At 47.3% G+C, this 21,224-nt stretch overlaps 1 protein-coding gene across 9 annotated transcripts in view; it reads right to left on the bottom strand.

The window, feature by feature from the left end:
* The window catches only part of ARHGAP24 (Rho GTPase activating protein 24), a 181,852-nt gene that overhangs the window by 82,974 nt on the left and 77,654 nt on the right, over positions 1–21,224 (bottom strand). The window contains exon 2 of one of the 9 annotated variants that reach the window (XM_083836014.1): positions 2,065–21,224. This exon is cut by the window's right edge and continues 18,931 nt beyond it. The exons of 7 other annotated variants lie outside the window; for them this stretch is intronic. The gene's annotated coding sequence lies outside the window, so the exon portion shown is untranslated. One more of the 9 variants, XM_083836015.1, reaches the window with a different exon arrangement.

Below are 21,224 nucleotides of genomic sequence, written 5' to 3'. Positions count from 1 at the left end.
TCTCCATGAGCAGACACACAGCTTTGATCTACACAGAGACGTACAGCATCTCCCAGAGATGTGCTATTTGCAATAGCACTAAACAGTTGTCATTGAAATTCTTGTGAAATCTCATCTACTTTTTCCGGAATTAACCCAACTAATTATGATCTTAATTATTCAGAGCATATAATAAGTTCTAGAGTATGGGAACTCAGTTTGCTGAATTCAGATCATGGAGTAATTGACTCTTCATTCCAATTGCCTTCATTTAGTGATCAGTGTTGTGACTGGCAACTCAGCGATCGGTGTTAGAAACTATTTCTGGAGGAGGTAAATCTAGTTTGCCAGCATCAATGAGAACAAATCAGCGGACTTTAATTCTGATATTTGATTTTTTTTTTTAAAGCCCTAAAACATCATTAAAAACCTCATCTCACGTGAACATGACTGATCACAGCCAATCGTCTTGACTCAGTCCATACAAGCTTAAGGCCAACACATCTTACCAATCCCCTGTTTGTGCCATCTGCACCATACACACCCAAACACACGCATCTAACAGGAACACGCAGAACGCTTGGCCGTGAAGCTGCCCCTTCGCCTCTCTTCAAATGCCCCTCCAGCAGAGCTGGGCGACCACAGCAGCTCCGAGAGCAGTGCAGGGCCCTGGCCGGGACAGCCCGTTTCGGTAGCACACGTTCCCAGTGTGTGGAGGAGGCGGCAGCAGCTCGGCCAGCTGATACTCGGACAGGGCTGTTAAACACAGACTTCGTGGGAATTCAGCTGGGCCCCTTCCTCGTGCATTCCAACAACGCATCAAAAAAGAGGCATGCCATGCTCTTTTAAGATAATATTTTCATAGACGGTACCATACCCACAGTTGTTTCAAAAAGCAGCTAAACTTGAAGGCTCACCCCGAAGTCTGAGACTGGCCAAAGCAAGGGCTTGGCAAACATTACACAACCGAGTTGAAACAAAAGGCTGAAAACACAAAACAGCAAAGCATAGACAACTACCCCAGGTACATCACGTGTGTGAAAGTTTCCTTCCCTAACCCCAGTTGCTGTTCCCGCGCCCTGCAGAAGCCAGGAGCTCCTGTGCAACCAACATCCTGAAGCCCTCCCTCCAAACGAAGCACGCTTTAAGCAGCTGCTACACGGCATCAGCTCCGTGAACCGAGGAGGCAGCGGGCAGGATGCTGCCGAAATCCAGGAGCTCATCTCCTTGGCAGTATCACAACAGGGCCACGGCACACCACGGACCACCAGCCCTCCGGGAAATAAACCTGACGCCCCGAGATCTCACCTGGCACGAGCGCACGCTGGCAGCGGAGTCAGCGAGGGCAGGGGCACCGCGGGCGCGACAGCCAGCACCCCGGGGCTGCCGCCAGCCCTGCCCGCGCTCCCGCTATCGGCTGGCTGGCGGCCGTCCCTGCCGTGACTCCATCGCCTGGGAATGGCAACCACCTCGCCCCTGGGGCTGCGGGCACACACCTCACGGGACCAGCTTCCTCGGCGTGGGCCTGAGCCGCGCCAGCCACCGCGGGGACAAAGGGAGGTCGGGACCGCTGCCGGAGGGAGGCCGCGGCACCGGGGAGAGCCGACCCGCGCCAGGCACCGCGCACACAGGCACGCGTTCACGGTCTGCCCGGAGCCCCCCACGGCCTGCTCCGATCAAATCCCCTCAGCCGCGCGGCCAGGCCGAGGCAGGGTGTTTTCTTTTGCGAGTCAATAAAGTTAGCAGGGAGGAAGGGGTTGTAGTACTTGGTTACAGGCTACTCACCCCGACACTGAAATGGCTGTGTTTTGTGTGGTGGTTTTTTTTTTAAAGCAGAATGCCTTCACTTCGGAAACTTCTTTTTCACTACTGCCATTTGCTAACTCGCCCAAGATACTGTAAAACCCCAGAAAAGGCTAGGAAAAAAAAGTGGAGAGGATTTAAAAGCTGACGGTCAGGACAGGAATTTACGGAATGAAATCTTTAAAGGCAAGAGCAGACAGAGCCAGCCAGCTAACGCTTTCATGCCCTGCCTCTGACCAGCGGATCCACTTCACGGGCACACCAAGGGTTACAGGATTTTACCTGCTCTCGATGAGGGCTTCTCCACATCGGCTGGGTCTCCTCCGCGTAGCTAACAGGCTGCCGCGTCTCCTGTCGGCTCCAGCAAACCCCTTGCAATCACAATGTCACAGCTCCCCGGGCCTTACAATCAAGTGGTTTGTTGTAAGAGAACTAAAAATAGTGCTGAATTTTTCGCTGAAGCACTTGCTTGAGTGAACATAGTGCCAGTCAGCCCATGCGTTAGGGAGCTGCATGCAGACCTTTAGGATTAAATACAGCCCAGATTTTCCTGGAAATATGGCTGCTGACTTTTTTAAACAGAGTTCCCCCCCTCCCTTTTTTTTTTTTTTTGAAGGACAGCAAAAAATAAATCCTTCTTTCTGACCACTCAGAGACAAAATGAGTGGAGTTGTTTTAAGAATGTCCTCAGGGAAAGAGTGAGTCACTTAAGCTGCTTTTATGATAAAGATCCCTGGAGGAAGTATATCTCCTTAGTAAGTAGTCTCCAAGTTGTTCAGGGATCTGTCTGCCCTGCTGAAAAACAATGTTTCACATTGTTGGGTTTTACAGTTTTGTGTTTGTTTTTCTAATAGTCTTAACACCTGCTTCCACCACGGAGTTAACACCGGCATGGGAGCCGGAGCAGGATTTGGTACCAGCTAACACACCAGGAGGGTGGTAACAGGAGGGTCCGTCCTGCAGGGCTGTCGGTAAGGTCTGTGGAAAAGCACGGAAAGCGACCCACAGGGACACTGCACATGGAAGCACGCAGCCCAGGTTGCAAAGTGCAGGACAGAAATCCGAGGTAATTATTTTGCCAAGATTCTCACTGCTGTGGCTTGAGAACAATCACTGAAGACGAAGGCTGCAAAAATATCATTTGAGACACCAACACCAGTGCTGCTGCCAACGTCCAAGCTGGGATCCCAGGAGCATATTTAGATGCAAAACTCCCCATCAGCGTACACCAGACTGGCACACTTTTACCCTGCTGCATGCAGGCAGACGTAGCAAATAAGCTGAGAAGTGAGAAGATGCAGGCAGCTGCTGGCAACAATTGTTTGTGGCATTATAAATGGCTGGTAAAGCTAAAATCCATCTCCTGGTGGTTGCTTCGGTCGTGAGGCAGACACCAGAGTTCACCTGGCAGCACGCGGGGACGTCTGAACCATGCTGAGAGTTGGGGCTGATCACTGCCCAGCCGACGTTACTCTGTAAAAACATCAAGGATTCCCCTCTCTATCATAATGTACACCACCGAGAAGGTGACATCTATATCTTTACTCTGAGACTTCCTCAGGCACCATAAATTTGCAGGAAAAGTTATTTCTTCACTTCCATAAAGAAACTGCCACTGGCAGAGAAGCTTTCCATAAGCAGCTGTTCAGGGCTGTATTTGTGCGTTTACGTTTATGTACATACACACGCACAGCTGTGAGAGAAAGATACACATATTTCAAACCCATATTTTAGGACGGATTCAAACACTAGGAAGTTGGAGAGTTTCTGGGAACAGCAGAGCAGAAATGCTGTTTGTAATATTCTTAGTTTGATCGATTTTCATATGAAGAAGCTGAAACGTAAGAGATCAACAGTATATGGTCTGTTTGGCTGTTAATGTAGAATTGTCTCTGCGTTTTTCTTTCCCTCACGTGCTTTCAAGCACTTTTATTTTTGTTGCAAGGAGAGGAGAGCTGCAATATTTCCTCCCTTGTGGGAGGACTGGCAAATTCCTCCTACTCTTTTTCATTGCTGACAAAACATGCTGTAGACCTCTGCATCTACTTAGCAGCAGAGGCAGACACAAACACAACAGCGTCTTCATTCCTGCTTCACTCTCCAGCTATTGTTTATACAGAGAAAGAGCATTAACAGAGCACACGTCTCTCACTAATTTAGCCTCACTCTGCCATCTGCTACTTCCCATAAGTTGACCCTAATGAGAAAATACTTTAAAACACACTTGAGGCCCAGCTGCACCCAGTCAAGCCACCAGAGGAGGGGAACATTCCCCTCCCAGTACGTCATCCCCCGATGCTACACCCCTGCCCCTACCCGTGCCGGGGGGAACGCTCCCGTCCGGATGGACGTGGCCCCGGGCCGCGGCCTCTTGCAGCCACGCCGAGCAAGGATCCAGCTCGATACCGCCTTCCGCGGTGCTCCGCGGTTCTCCCCTCCCGCCCAGGGTAACGGGAGGGCTCCGAGCGTTACAGACCAGCAGCCAGCTTTCTGCAGCTGCTCCGGCGGGAGGACATCACGGGCAGAGTGACACGAGCATCCGGCAGGCAGCTTCTGCCTGAGCAGTCAGGCGTTGGCTCACACTGCGTAGGGAAAGAGTGGAAACGCAGGACCGGGTTTGCCAAGATTTGGAGAAGTTCAGTACTGAACTGGCAACAAGACCGCTACTGCTGCTGCCCTGCAGACGGCTGAACCGCATCACAGCGAGGATTAGCGATCTGCCACTGGAAGTGCTGCTGCTGAAACCCTCCAGAGACAATTCCTCCTGAACATCCACCTAAACCCCCCAGAGCGCTGCCACCCCCCTTGGTGCTGGGGCGGGACTGGGGTGGAGATGTGCTGGGGCCAAGAGCGCGCCAGCAGAAACAACACCCACTGCCTGGGAAGGCACTGCTGTTTTCTTAACTGCGACCAAAGCAGCAAGTTGTTACAGACCATGAGTTTTTCTTCATTTGGATATACTGCGCATCACAGACCTAGAGGCAAACCAGGGCACGTTTCCAACACTCACCTCTGCTGTTATCCTGTAACACACTGGAGGGCCACGCTTTGCACATGAATGACCTAGCTGAGGCTACTGCAAAGGGCAAGAGCTGGGCACACGTGAAGGAGCATCTTGGCTTAAAAAGGGGCCTCTGAAGAGCACGGGGTGTTCTGTCACCAGCCTCTCCGCACAACTGCCTATTTCACATATGCTCTTCACTCATCGTAAAGCAAAAGCAGCTCTGCGAAGCCCTGCTGCCCCTCGGCCAGTCCTTGTCTTTCATTTCACATGCGCTGGGAGCATGACTTCGGGAGGATAACAACACCAAAAAATGAAGATTAATCATCCATGAAAGGTGCAGAGCACAACGCAGAACACAGTTCCATGTTATTACCCGATCACACCAACTGGTTAGTCACTTCTGCTCTGCCTCTTAGGTCCAGGGTATGCTACTTAAAGTATTTGCTTCAAGTTTCCAACATCCCTATGAAAAGATCCTTCCTTATTACTGCAGAGACCGTAACTGAGCACTCCGGGATTATTTGTAATGCTTCATGTGACCTCAGAAAGCAATTTTTTTCATTGTGCATGTTTCAGTGGGATTTAAGGCAGGAATGTGCTCAGGGGTGCCAGCAGTGCTACACCCATGTGTAAAGACAGCAACACCCAGAGACGCGAATCATAAGGATCATACACTGCTGTAAATTTGGCTGTCCGGTGGATCCCTTGTGCTTTATGTCATACGTTTAATAATATGAGCACAGACACATCAAAGAAGGAAGTATGAAGGAGGACAGCTAAACCATGTGGGTATCCATAGAAGAATGCTGAGGAGGAATCCTAAAAATACAGAGCACTCCCCAACTGCTTTGTGAATTTCATGTGACAAGAGCACATTGGGTCCTCTGTTAAAAGCTCCTAGATGACGTGGGGATGTCCTGATTTGGATCTGCCCTCTAAATAATCCGCAAGTCTCTCATTGTCAGTGAAGTGCAATCTCTATTGGAAGTAAAGCTGGCAACTTGGCCCTTAAAATTACTAAAAGAAATGCACTAGGATGACGGGCATTACCAGAAGTTCCTATGAGAAACCAAACTGGTTTTCTGATTACTCCACAGGATGCAACTGGGCTACACGCATTCTGGGGGTGGGTGAAAAGTCAGTCACAGGCAGGACTAGAACAGCAAACTGAAGGACATACCAAAAGGGAGAGGAGATTGCAATCACAGAAAATGAGAATTGGGCACAGAAATGATTTCCTGTGAGATACAGATGCAGCATCTGGTTTTACATATTGAACACAGGAATAAATCTTCCCAAGCTCTTTCCTTCGCTTCCTTCCAACTGCACCACAGGCCAAATCCAATTCAGCTGATATGTAAGAAATGAGTCTTCCTCTGCAGGTGTGCATGTTTGGGGGTTTGTATTCGCAACCCAGAGGGATGCCCAAATAACTCGTATGACATACCAAGATCTTCTCATGGAAGCTTCGGTCAGCTGTACCACATGAAGGCCTCTCAGCTGCACAACTGTTTAACTTGCCCAATTACATTTTTGGCTGCCCTCCTGCCCTGCAGCTTAGACAAACTCTCTCCAGGAGCTAGGTCACAAGAAGGAATTGCCAAAATATGCTACTTCTCAAAGAGCTTATTCCTAGGGGAAACAGGAAGCATGAGAAATGTTATAGCAGGTCTGGAAGAATTTTTTGTTTCTGCTGAAATCTGTTACAACATCTTTTCTTTTTTCCCCTTGTATCTGTTACTTTGAAACACACAGGTTTATAAACACATATTAGTACGCCAATGGCCCTTCAGACATTAACTCATTTTCAGTTTTGATGCTGAGAAAGTATGGTGTTTGTGTAATTCATTTGTCCTCCTGACATAACCAAACACCAGCTGTTATTTACTTGGTTTTTAAACAAAGTAAACACAAAATTATTAATTAAATAGGGAATTCAGAAAGCTTAGATGTGGATTCAAAACGTATTACGCAGTCACACTAGCTTGAAGTCAGGGAGAGCACAGGAAACCTGATGGATCCTCCAGTATATTCTCAAAAGCAGCAGCTTGATGCTTTACGTATGTGTGCCACGAGTACCTTGTTTGACATAGAGTATGGACTTTGGTACATTCGGTGATTAATCAAAATAGACCATTATAAGCTGAGAAGAGCCCAAATGCTTGTTCTGCCTGAGTCTTCCTCCACACCACAGTGAAACACTGGTGACAGCAGCACCAAGGTTTCAAATCCAGAGAGGAGACGAGAAAATAAGCAGGAGTTCTGAAGAAGAACGTAGTTTTGAGGTTTGATCATGAAAAACAACCCTCTAGGTGAGCCAGAAAAAGCACTAATCTTGCTCTCTCGAATGGAAAGCATAACTCCTCAAATTCTCTGCTGTTAGGGAGCAGCAAAAGCACAGGTTGCTGTTTCCTGCAAGGTTTGTTTCCCAGCAAGTTCTCCTCCAACAGCCCAGCGAGGCGTGCCCAAGGGGCAGCACAGCTCCTCTACAAGACCCAACAGTGCAACCCCAGTTATGAATCAGGAGTTACAAACACTGAAATCACCTTGAAACAAACAAGTCATTCTTTTGTACTTTAAACAACACATTGTTCCTTCACTTGTCTTCTAATTTCTGTGTGTGTTGAAGCTTTCTTCTCAAACTAGGAAGTCTGGAAGGCCACAGCTCCAGTGAGCTGGGACGGGCATCTTGCTCCTGCTGGGGAAGCATCCCGAAACAGGACTGCCATCGGGAGCAGCTCTGGCAGCCAGGTCAGCGCAAGAGGCAAGGGCAGGGCACGCGTGGAGGAGGATTGCATCTTGCTCTGGACAGGAGGAGTTACAGGAGAAGAGGCATGTTGAGCCTCCGCTCTCTTAAAACTTCTGGGTGGGTCTTGTGTTACCTGCCAGCCCACAGGCACTTTGCGACAATACCATTTCTGTTGGGCGATCCCAGCTTGGAGGGCAATAACCACTGTTCTGCTGAGCTGGTGAAAACGTTTCCTCCAAAGTGCTTTGTCTGCAGGACCTTTCAAGGTCCTCAAGAAAACTGTGACTTACAGCTAACGTATAAAATATTAACATCTGTGTTAGATCGCACATCTGGATCCTGGTAGTCTCGATGAATCACAGCACTGGTCCCAGAGAAGACCTGCCCTATGCTGTGTAACTGGGCCTTCGTCAGGAGGCCAGCCACGGCTGTTTTCTCACCATGGCATGGCGTGACACATGGTTTTTTATATGCCAGGGCTTCCAGGAGAGCACAGCAGCAACAGGCCAAGAATTGGTTGTGCACCACCATTTCCCAGTTCACAGACAGACACCAGCTGCAACCTGCCAGCTAGGACCAGAAGGGTGTTCCAGAAGCATGGACCCAAGCAGGCTGGAAGGCAAAGTTAAATTTCTGTACTTCACACTGATCCAACTTTGAGAAAGGGCCAGGGGAAAAATACGGTAAGAAGGCAGAAATCTCACCTTCGTACACAGAAGTGCTTTTGGTTAGTTTGTAAGCAGACACAGAAGAGTGGTAGTAAAAACTCACTCATTTTCCATTTACTTTGTAGCTAAGTCCTAAAATAATAAGGGTCAACTGAGTATTAACTACTCTCTTCAGGGGACCAGATGAAGAGAACAGACATTCCTGTAGCTAATGCCAATAAAATACTTTTGAGAAAGGAGTTGCATAAACATAAACAGATTATTCCTCTAGGCTACAATAAGCGGATAAATATTTTTCTCTCCTTTCCACAGATAGCAAAACAAATGTACCGAGGCAGCAGCGAAACACCTAGGAGACCAGAGAAGGGCAGCTCCAGAACAGCAGTGTAATGCCTGGATCCCCCAGCCTCTGCTCACTCCAGTGCTGCTCCTTACACCGCTGGACTCGAGGTAACAAAGGCCCACCTGCCCTGCCCAGCACAGAGGTGCCCCCACCAGACAAGCCCTGCCCCACAGCAAAGGCAGGGGACAGCTGTTATCTCGTGCCTAACGTGGTTTGCACTGAGAATCCCAAGTTTACAGCCTCAAAGAGCCTCCTCCCTACCTGCACGGCGGTTTCTGCAGCTGCTTGAGCGAGGCGCTCGCTCTGCGCCTCTTCGCAGCTACTCAGCAGCCCCCTGCTTCTTTGGTTGGTCCCGCCTGGGGAGAAGAAGCTGTGAGCGTCCTCCAAAGGGTGGGACTGAAACACGTTCGGAGCACAGCCCTGTCAGAAAGCATCCAGGCTTGTTGCCAGCATGCAGCCAAGGATGTATTTTGCACACAAGGGAGGTTTGGGGAGAGCCTTACGTCCCCGGTGGTATTTAGGGGTGCTGTGCCTCGCTGACCTGTGCAGCAGGTTGGCTGCAACCCTCTTGCACCTGGATGGGGATGCAAGGTGCTGCTTTGCTCCCTCCTTGAGGAGAACAAACCTTGACTTTTTATTCTGTCATCACCCACGAACAAATATGATAGATGTCCTAGTTCAGCATGGTCTTAAACCGTTTGGATAACCTCTTCCTCTATGGCCCTCAAGAGCACATTTTTCCAAGGAGATAAAGCACAATTCTGCCTCCCTTTCACCCTGAAACAAGCAACCCTTACTGACTGCCAAGAAGCTGAGGCACCTTGAAGGCCTTTGTAAATCTGTGTCTGTTACAAGCATGACAGGAACTTGGAGGAACTCAGTAAAATCAAAGCCAGCTCTGTGTTAATGATGCAAAGCAGCATCATTCTCCCTGCCTGACACAGACAAGCATACACAGACACACACAACCCACAGGGACAAGCACCCACAACATCTTGGCTCAAGTATTCTGTACGTACCCATGCCTTACACGCCAACACTCAGGACATATGACAGGTTAAGAACATTTGGAAGCAGCCAGTGCCACTTCCCAACAGGGAGGTAACCAAGACCTCGCCAACCAGCGGGCCTGCACAGTGAGGGGTAGCCTTCAGACAGCTCTGCACCGCTGTACGATGCATGGGGTCAGTTATGTCCTGCAAAAACAAATAATTTCAGCTAGAGCACAAGTACTTCAAAAGCACAAAGGAGTTTCACATTATTGCTACAAATGCAACATTTTCCAGACTGCAGATGTGCGCTCACATTGAGAAGCGTTTCCTTTATTTCATGTATCCTTTTCTACCCCCTTCCCTGGATTTATAGATACACCTGGCAATGCACGACTTCATTTGGTGCTCACACGGCTTTCTTTTTCACGCCCATCCATACAAAATGCATACACGGGCATGGCATTCCAGCCAGACCCACAGCACCTACAAATAATCCAGTGCCCGTCCATGCGCTTCGATGACCTATAGGCAGGTATAACCAGGATTTATAAACGCCAGCATTAGTCGACACCCTCCCATTACACGAACTGGAAGAGCTCCACGCATTCCTGCAGCACAGCGAGTACTGAACACCCCAGACAACAGTGGCACAAGCTGCGGGCATTTGCCAGGGCAGCCTGCAACAAGGCTGCTGCCGCTTCGACAAGAGGCGGTCCAGCTGGAAAAGACAACCCAATTCCTCGCCCCTGGATTCTGAAGAAACTGGACACCCAAAAAGCAAAGTAAGAGTTACTGGTTTTACCCACTGCCATTATCAAGTGAGAGAGAGACTGAAGCTGCTTTCCTGCCCTCCAGCCAGACTGCTAGATTGTTATCCATGGCCTCCTACGGAGCCGCTCTGACTTCTCAGACACTTCGTGAATTCCTGACAAGAGTTTCCTTCAGGTTCCTGCAACATTTGACACACCTTCCTGTAGCGGAACAGGCAGGAGGCAGAGAGCATTCTGCCTGTTCTATCAGCTCTTAGTATCAGCTCATGTATTAAAGCAGAAAGAAAACCATCTCACTCAGAGATGAGAGCACTGGCAAACTGGTAAGTAGTTACCTGAGCTTAAAAGGCTTGCTCAGAACCCATACTTTTTGAAGCTTTTAATTCATTTTTGAATGAAGTATGCATTTATTTTACAGAGAAAGGTGACAGACTGGGCTCCCTGGGATTTCAGACAACTGTAAGCAGAACCAGCGTAGCAGCACCAGCTCCCAAAAGGCTTTGTCTGTTCACCAGGCACTTCGTCACCGTACAAGGGGGAGCCCAGCTCGAGCACCGCCGCAGAAGCAACACACCTGCTGCTTCAGCAGAAACACTGCCACATGAAAAAGTTGGCTCAGCACGTTTCAAAAACTTAAATCAAATGGATCTGGGATTAAAATTATCAATTGATTTCCCTCATGACCTTCCTGGGAATTGAACCTGTCTACACAATTAAAGTGCGTAAAGATTTTCTCTGAACCTATAAAAGCCTCTTATTTATAACCACATCTCACCACACTAAACACCCTGCTCCAATCTATTACAACTTGACGAGATGACAAATACTAAAGCATAAACTGAATATACTCCACGCATTATGCATTTACAACACAGCAAGACTTTATTTATCAATTTCCATCGGAATTAAGAAGCAATCTCCTGAGCTGCTGAATTTGTACGAACCCAGTGACACATTGCTAGCAGGGAACTCATCTATCAGCAACGTGGGTTTTGTTTTGCTGCTTATTAATCTCAGTGTCATTGTTGTTCAGGACTATGCGAAGCCCTCACCAACGCGGCTGTGCGAGCATTGGGGCGTCTTCCTGAGACTCACTAGGGCATTGCTCAAGTAGACCCCAATCCAGGAAGCTGTGGTGAGAATTGCAGATATAACCCACCCAGATGGCACAATCTTATCGAAGTTTTGCATGTCAATCTGCTCGGTTAATTAAAACCCTCTCCTCTCCGCAGTTAATGGCAGGTCTGTGCAGCAGAAATGGCACCGGAACAGATGTTAGTAAATTTGTCAAAGCTGCAGGATGATTGCTCTGACTTCGCTGTCTTTTGAAGGACTACTCTATTTACATTCCCACTGACCTCCCATGTCAAATCTGGTAAATATTACCTCTCCTCTGGCTGCTCTACAAGACAGCCTAAGCCAAGTTTGTTGGTGAAAGTCGTCTGCTTTGAGAAAACACCACATGATTACAGGCAGCCGTTTCTAAGATTTCAGGAGAAAAACCTTCGATGATGAAAAGCATGCCTTATTTTTAAATAGGCCTTTGTCTACATCGCCTTTCATCTTATCTTTCCAGGATTCCCATGAAAAAACACAGTCATGATTCAGGAGAAGAAAAGAAGTTGGAGACCGCCTCGGCTCAGTCACAGGAAGGCCTATGCCGCAGTGGCATCAAGAGCACACAAGGCAAAACGAAGGCTGCAGGTAGGCAGGAGTCCCCCACCTACGCCAGAACAGCTACATTACAAAAGCTGTCTCCTTACCACGAAGGCAACTAGTTGGTAGCAACGTTTAAGGGTCTGACGCATCCGTTCAAAGCACAAGTGACCTTATATTCTCTTTATTGAGCAGTTTGTCTTAATTGGTGTAAGAAAACGCCACGTTCCAATGGGGTGCTATGTCCTTTTCTAGCTAGGGAAATAACCCCGCCAAGATTACAGTGTGCAGAGCACCACGGCCAGCAGCTCTATCTCAGATGGCTGCTCTGAGCTGCAGGCACATGGGAGTGCCGCAGGATCAGTCCCCAGCAAGGAGCTGCCCAGGTGCTGTGAGGCAGACAGCCTGGGCCAGGCAGGGTGAGCAACTTTTCTTGTTTTTGTGATTCTGTGGAAAAGCCTTTGTAATGTGAGATGCTCCAAGACACGGACTATGCATTGAGAAAGTGGTGTTAACACAGATGTTACCTGCCTCCCATCCCAACGGCTCAGAGTGCTTTTCAAACTCAGTTACTATCACTTGAGTTGATCAGCATGCAAATTAAAGCAATTAGGCAGCAAGTGGCTCACTTGATTTCACTCGAATATTAAAAGAGCCAAAGGAGCTGAAAGGACCTGGGTCCATGGTAAGTTGACGAGCATGGTGTCAGAGTTGTGCTTTACAGCACTGGGAAAAGTGCAGAAAGAAGAGAAAAAAAACAACCGAAAGGCTCTCCTGCATCTTTTAACATCCTTGATCATGCAAAAACCATTTGTAAAATTACCATACTTCCTTCTCCTCCCACGCCCACCTTGCAGCATCCCATCGCCCCTACTTAGCTAGCAGCCAAGCACACACCTACACTGACCTGCAGGACTAGCAACTCGCTGTCCGCTCGCTCCTCTGCTGAAAAGCTTTTTCTGCTGAAAGCTAATACACAAAGGGCTGACAGAAAGAAAACCAACGTGGAATAGGTTCTCCAGCGAATTAGGGACTGTCTAGTATCCAAGCAAAATGTCACCAGTAGTTATTCCTTCCTTATCCATCACTTAATTCCTAGCTAGTTTATGACCAAATTCAACTGTACGTGGTTCTTAGGGAAAGCAAGTACCTTACTGCAGAAGAATATAAGGTAGTGTTGAGATGCCTACATCTCCCTAAGACACCAAGTAAATTATTTCGTCACTTTAAAATATGATTATTGAACACAACTGAATAGTTCTTCGAAAATGAAAGCCCTGCACAATCATTTATTACTCACCTAATTGCTATTGGTAGGGGTGTATTTTTTTTTGTTAATTGGCACCTCATTCAATCACTTTCTTAACCTCTGCATCCACTGGGAAAAAGATTTCCCATAGCAGTTCTAGGAAGCACGAGTTGATTTTATTTACTTTAAAAGAAAAGCAAGAGGGGACAGAGTAACCTCCCTGGGATGTCTTGTTTCACTTCAGAGGAAGAACAAACATATCCCCGCACTGCTGTTCTTCTCAAAGAGTACAGGTCAGATTCCCCCACTCAATTGTTCCTTTTTCATACACATGCAAGACAACTACAGAACCTTGCTTTATTTTTTTTTTTTTCCTCAGCAGTGCAGTGATCTGTTCATGGAGTCAGCTCAATGCTGTCGAATTTTCTGTGTAGATTTCTGTTTGCAACTATGAAGAAATCATCATCTCAATCAGCAGCTATCATGTTATTAAAATCAACCTTTTGGCAAAATTTCCTTTTAATACATTTCAATACCCAGTTTGCTATTTAAAACTTCTCTTTACTTACATTTGCTTCTCTTCAAATGTAGCCAATGAAGCTTAGTGAAAGCAATGTGCCCACCCATACCATGGGGTCAGCACAGTTAGGTTATGCTCACCAGTCATGAGAATTTCATAACTGTAAACTTGTCCACATTTTGAAATGAGCTGTGGAAAATATTTTGACTCAGGCTCACCTTTGAAGAAAAAGGCATGCTTCTAATGCAAGCATAAGACAGTCCGTCTTTGTGTTGATGCTCTCCTTATAAACTAAACAATAAACTCTTCAGAAAAACATTATTTCTTGCAGATGGGAGAGCAGACTGCTACAAAAAAAAAAAGTAAAAAAAAAAATCAAAAAACACGCAAGGCAAGGTAGAAGATGGAAAACAGTTAAGGAAGCAACCTCAAATCACTTAGGATTTATAAAGACGTAGGATTCATTACTTTCACAGATGCCATTTCTGATGGCTTTAATTCTGAGATTCAGCAATTTTACTGGAAAGAATTCATAGCAAGCCGTGGGAACTGCTGGATTTGCAGCAATTAAACATAGGCATGGGAAAAGATGTTATGCTCTGCGGCGACGGGGAGTTCAAGGTATTGTGCTAATCCAAGGCCTGCTAGGATTATGCTCAAAACAAACATTTTTGACTGAGCCTTTAACAATGGAAGATACAGAAGAAAAGAAGTCAGCTTTCTTCCCCTCTTTGGAGAGGTGTGCAACTCTGGAGTTCAGAGCTGTTTGTTTTTTTGTTTTTTTAAAGACGTGTGTCAACTGCCCATCATCACCCATAAACATACATAGATATATTTTATTTTTTAAATTTCAAGCAACATAAACTTCTGATTTTCATAGGGCATCTCTTGTAACAACATCTCTTAAGCATCTCCTGAAATCTGAACATTAGCTCTTAATGGATTGAAGCAAAACCAGTAGCAGCTGCTGCTCACCCCACCTACTGCCATTTCGCCCAACAGCTTAACCGCAGCTTACAGCATTCCTTACAGCAATATAAAACACTTTTCTTCTCACATCATCCATTTAATTCCACCTTAATTTTTTCAATTAAGTGAATGAAGATCAAAGCTAAACGTGTGACTAAGTGTGGATCTGCTGGCTGTCTCACGTCTCAGATGCGATGCTCAGATTAGATCTGCTGTCTGAGAGCGCAGCAAACTTGAGGTGCCTGCTAATGCGTTGGTATGCCTCTGCTGCCTTCCGAAACACCATGCCAGGGTAAGTGCAGCAGCAGGGCGCAGAGGATGGTAACTTTTTTTTTTTTTTTTTAAAATCAGCTGGCAAAGTGAGCAACGCCGAGCCCTGCAGAGAGCACACAGGCTGGTTTCAGCCCATGCTGCTGTACCCACAAGGCTGCTGCTGCTGCTCAGGCTGCCTGCTTTCATCCAGCTGCTGAAAACCACCGTGACTCCTCTGATGAATCAGTCCTGGAGCTAGAATTATGGAGAACTAGACCAAAACATCAGCAAGCACTGCTACAGGCATTCTGCTACAGTGGCTCTGCTCTGCTGAGCAGGCCAATGTAGGGAGCCAACAGCAATCGGCTGAGGCCTCCCAAGAAGTGGAAGGACCAAAAGGGGACAGCTCTGATCTCCCCCGTGTACATGCAATAACCTCTCCTGATGTGCGGACATCTGATGAGCTGAAATGACAACAATCTGCTTGCTCTGCAGCTCGTATTTGCAACTCAGGGTTAACGAACCACCACTGAACCTAAAACACGAATAAGGGTAACAGAAAAAACATCACATAGAAACGTAGAAAGAAAAATCAAATTAATTGTAGCTGCAATTTTCAAATCAGTAGGTCATGATGGGTAGGAAATTAGATTAATGCGTGCTTGTGCAAAGGTTAAGGAGTGGGACTTCTCTTCCCACACTTGAAGGGGAAGAACAAGAAAATGAAAAGATTTTCCCAGGTCAAGGGTTGTTTACAGTTATTAAGATTAAAGGTCGAGGGCTTATGGGAAAAATGCGTCCCTAAGTGGATGACTTCCCCTTTTTTGGGCCAGTTTTGTATGGGCAGTCATGGCTTCATATATGACACATCAAGAGCAGAAGCAGCTCTGGGAACAGGAACAGACATGCCACATCAGACAGCATGCTGCTGCCTCTGGTCTGGTCCCTGTGTTCAGCATCTTCAGAAAAATACAAAGTTTATCCCGTGTATGTGCAAACCATACTCAGCTTTTTGGTGACTTTCTTTCAGTCCCATGATCCATACGGTCATCACGAGTGCAGGCTGACGTGCTTTGCAGCTACACCGCTGCAGGCAGGTCGTTCTGCGCAGAGATTGCCCAGCCGGAACACCCGCTTGCCCAGCTCCTCGCGCACATCAGGGCTGGCAGCCAGCTGCCAGGCTGGGCAGGCAAGATCCTCTTTCCCTGGGAGTGAAATATGACCGACTCCGTAAGCACAACTATTACCAGCTCCACCTCCTGGACATCTGCAAGGCATTATGCTGCTTCAGAACAGCCTTCTACACTCATGTCCTAATTAAAATGGGATTTTTAGATGCATATACAGACAGAGCACAGTGTACCATATGAACTCCCTCCATCTCAGAGTGCCTGCAGGAAGGCACAAGCCCAGCCCCGCAGAGCGACGGCTGCGGCAGTTGCACCCTGGAACAATTCGTCCATCACGAGCAGACAGTACTCGGGAACCTCTGCGACCTCAAATGAAGTTTCCAAAATACCATGACCAAAACGAGAAGCACTACAGGTCACGAGGGAAATGCCTCTTCTGAACATATTGAATGCTGAATACTCACTGTTCCCTGGGATTCCTCGTCATAAAAACTCACGCTGTCCTGCTGGTGCTATTAGTAAGCTGTAACATTTCATATGGTTCTTGTAGTCAAGGGACCAAAATATCCCTTTCTTTTCCCCTAAACGCAATCAGGCAGAGGAGCAGTCATTCTGCATCGCACAGTCCCTCCTCCCGACCTCACGCATGCAGGCAGCTCTGGCATTTCTCACAGGGGGCAAAGGGAGAGCATTGGCAGTGGTGTTCCCAGGCAGCGGTGTTACCAGACGCTCACCGTGTTATCACCCCAAAAATGGTTTTCCTCTCAGGCCCAGGGCCAACTGGGGCATCTAGGCACAAAAACTGTACAAAGCACGCATGCCTGCAGCTTTTGCTGATGCACGCCGTTCTGCAGGGAGGGACAGGCATCCTAATGGCTGTTAGGATGCTTCTGCCTGTCGTCAGTCATTGTGGGACTCCAAAAGCTCCTGCCATGGGTACCCACCAACCCCAGCATAAAAACTCAGCTGGAACTCAACGACTTGCTTCAACAGAAATGTGCTCCTTGTGTAGAATTTCAGGTAAAAAGGCAGGTTCACCTGTGTTTCCCAGCAGTCAAATTACCAAAGGCAAATGTATACAGTTTGCAGCACCACTAACATTTGCGTTTGGTGCTTTAACTTTCATTTGATTGTCTTCACTTCTGCCCAAGGATGAATGGAAAGGTCCTTGTGGCCCTGGGAACAAGCTCTTCTTACACAAAGGTATTTTTCCATCTCATTAAAGTGAGAAATGCATTCCTTAAAAAAAAAAAAAAAAAAAAAAAACAGCCTTCTTAATTCTTCATAAAAGTTGACTGCATACTATGACGATGACTTGGTACATGTTCTCCAGAAGCTCATGGAAAAAATGTTCAACTAATTTCTGTGTCAAACCACAGTAAGTCAGTCTGACAGAAGCCAGAATTTGGAGAGCACTTACACAGCCTTGGCAGAAATCACCAAAAAAAATATTCCTAGATGCTGTACACAGTAAGTTACTTCACCGTGCAAAGGCAGCCCCCAAAAAGGTGGAGTTCACCCCGGGGGAGAATCGGAAAGCTATCTGTGGGTGGGGAAAACATCTGCTAATCATCAATATCAGCACTTGGAATTATGCTTAGTGCTCACTAGAACTACTAAAGGGTGCCTAAACCAGACATGTTTTAGCATACATTTCACTTCATAAGAAAACGTGGGATGCAAACTACAAACGGGAGTAAAGCAACAGGCTCCAGGAACGAGCAGGTGTAGAGGAAGATGAGGGCCTGAGCAGAGGGAAGGCGGCAGCAGCAGGAAGGAGGAGTGTTGTAAGGCATGCGGTCACCCGAACAGAACACAGGGCATGCGATAATGCTCGCCCACTACTCAGCATACTTCCAGCACACCACTGTCCCCTCCAAGACCTACTTTTCTCCTGTTCAGTACAAAATGGAAACGTCCCCCGCTAATGAATATTTGCGTTTACTCGCTCACGCTTTACTGGTTCTACAGGCCCAGTGTTAAAGCTCACTCTGCATCAGATTTTGCTCAGAGAAACAGAAAACATTTCACTTGGGGTGCTTGGGAAATTAATCTGGGGCAGACACATGAAGACAGGATGCCCACAGAAGTGCCGTCATGAAGCCCGACCAAGCACCGCTCGCAGCACCCGTACCGAGGGTGCAGGCAGGCAACAGCTTGGCAGCGCCTTGGCTTCTTCTGCTTCTTCAGCATGGGGCGAGAGCTCGTGCTGGTTCTGGGACCTTTTTGGGGAACAGGCTCATTGAATTGCCTCTCTTCATGCCGTCAGTTACAAACCAGGCATAATAACCACACTGCACACCCAGAAAAATGTTAACAGTTTCCAGAATTAATGCCAACAAACTGGACAGTCAGTGCTGCTTCCACGCTGCCCCCACAGCGCTCACAAACGACAGCGCTGGGACATGACAGTCCTGACCACTGGAGTCTCCAGGCTGTCAGGTAGCCCCAGCTTCCTTCTACGTGGCCATCCTGAAGGGGAGAATGGTCAAAAACCTGGACAACCAAGCAGAAACTACAACCAAAACGCAAATAGAAGTGCTCTTTAATGTGAAAACAGGGAGCGCAGTTCCCTTTAACTTCAGTTGTATCTCCACACAGGCACCAGGAATCGGTTCTCACTACACGCTTTCTGGCAGAAAGCTAGACCATCACACGACACCAAGGGCCTGAGAGTCTCAGGTAGCGTGCTCCTGGGCTGCGTGTAGCAAGAGCTGGAGCAGCACTGACAGCTGTGCTGTGTTCAGTTGCGCGGAAGGCAAGTACTAGGACAAAAGAAAAGCCACCGTTGGTAAGGACAGCCTTGCTACCACCACTCCGGACATGCAAGTAGGCGAAAAGGAGATGAATAGGGAATAAAAATAGGACCCATTTAAGACAGAAGCGATGCCCAGCTTTTAGGGACTATACCAAGGGTTGTGATCACCTCTCTTGGAGACGCGCTCTGGGACAGAGCAAATGCCGGCTCCCAGCCAGCATCTCACACAAGTCCCACACCCTGCACATGTTTGTGCACAAGCGCAGACACCTGCACACCTGCCTGGGCCCCCCAGCAACTGGGAACGTGCTGCTGTGTGCAGGAGGACAGGATTGCAACAGCCAAGGAAAACAAACTGCCTTCTGGTGAGAACAAACTGGGTGTAAAGCTTCCCCGGGCAGCTGCAAGCCCATGGGTGCACAGCTCCTCACCGTCCCTTGCCAAAGTTGATCCATTCTTTGACCGTGCATAAATCAGCATTTCCCCATCCAAATTTTTCACAAACAACAGATGGACACTATTTTTCTTCATTATTCATCCAGGAAAACCAGACCAGTACCTCTTGGGTTTCCGGGGGCAGTCCCAATGTAGCAGAGGACAGAGAGACGAACAGTTCGCAATTCCTGTCCCCTGCTGAGAGCACCAGTGGAACAAGGATATCAGGCACAATGAGAATACTTACAAAAGTTCTGTCTCTCCTACAAAGAAATGCAGCACATCATTCTTTTTCTAATTATTGTTCTAAAACATGTGCATTACTGAAATATTTAATTTTGACTTTCCAGCTTGGCATTTTCATTAAAAACCTTACTAAAAGCAACCCACCAATCTCAGTGAAGGCTTCAGCAATACTGAGCAGACTGGACTAGCTAGTTATAGTAAGTAGCCAAGTCTAATATTTTATCATCTTCTACATTCTTGTGCATAATTTGATGTTTGTGGAAACGCACACAAACTCCTGTCTTCATACACTACAGTAAATATAAACCTCTAACACATCAGTGGGAAGAAATAACCCTATCAACGTAGATGGGCAATTTTATCTCACTGCAGCTTCCAAGTTCAAGCTTATGAATAACTAACTGCCATCGCTTCGGATGGTAAATGCACAGCTGACACATCAGACCCTTTCTCATAGCTTTAAAAAAAAGCAGCCACCTCTCTGAACAGGGACCAAGAGGATTCTGGCTTTACATGTCTTGCCCTGCTTCCTGATTTCTCTGCTTCCCTGCACAGAACAAGTTCGGCTAATTCAAGTAGCAGAGCCGCAACAATACTGTCTCTCCAGTACTGAGGATTTTTATGTGATTCGTTTCAGTCGCTGATGATTCAAGAATGAAAGAAAATTGTATTTTTAACATATGTTTGTTACATTTTTGGAAGAAGAAAGGAAATCACTTTGCACAGGCAGTTTTATAGATAATTCAGTCTCCCATCTTGGCTTGTTCTCTGTTGACTTGGAGTTCTCAAGTGAACTACAAATTGCATTACCTCCCAGGTTTTAGGTCCCAGTGCTCCAATTACAAGAGTGGGCTTTTTCTGGCTTTCACAAATTCCTAGCTGCTTCTGGGAAGAAGCACTGGTTCTGTGCTGACCCTCCTCACGCAGATTTCCTGTTGGATTTATTAACTCTTTGTTCGTTGTCGCTACTTCTCCTCCCAGGGTCCACGTGAGTAGGGGCTACTGCAGGAGCGAGCAGCAGATGGCTTGGTCCAAGGGCAGTCACCCTAAGCTGCGTTAACTGCCTAAGCAATGCTAGGTATGAGGGCATATGGTCGCCCTATCTTCCCCGACCGATTCGTGGAGGTAGGCAACACTTCTTTCAATTCAGTTTTGGAGGGTTCCCATGTTCCATACATAAATCCATTCATTTCTCTTGACAAACACTGATCTCTCTCTGTGTGCTGTCACCTACCCAAAATGCATCCAAGTCATTTTCCAAAGAAATGTGATTTACAAGGCTTCCCTCCCAGGGCACACTAACCCAGTCCAGACCAAGCAGCAGTCACGCACGTGCGTCTAGATCCCTTCTGGGGCGGAAAGGAAAGGTCTCGCTGCACCCAGAACCTGCGATTACATGAACCGGGGCTGCCCAGTGCTTGTGGGTAACAAGCACCGTGGCTCTAACAGCTGCTTCAGCAGCTCTCCGAACAGAACTTGCACTGTCAATAACACCCTATGAAATAAACTCAAACTGGGCCTGTGCCCACCTAAGGACCCCAATGGCCTCACAGGAACATTACTCCAGACGGTTACAGAAATCCAGCCGCGAGGCACACGCCTTATCTCCCTTGTGCTGCTTGACTTTAAATCTTTCACTCAGTAAAACTGAGGTATGTGGCACAACAAACTCCTTCAGAACTTTAGTTCTTTAAAAATGTT

Source organism: Anser anser (genome assembly GCF_964211835.1).
Source record: "Anser anser genome assembly, chromosome: 4".
Taxonomy (NCBI): Eukaryota; Metazoa; Chordata; class Aves; order Anseriformes; family Anatidae; genus Anser; species Anser anser.
The sequence above is the reverse complement of the archived record's forward strand: the minus strand, read 5'-3'. Positions and strand labels throughout refer to the sequence as shown.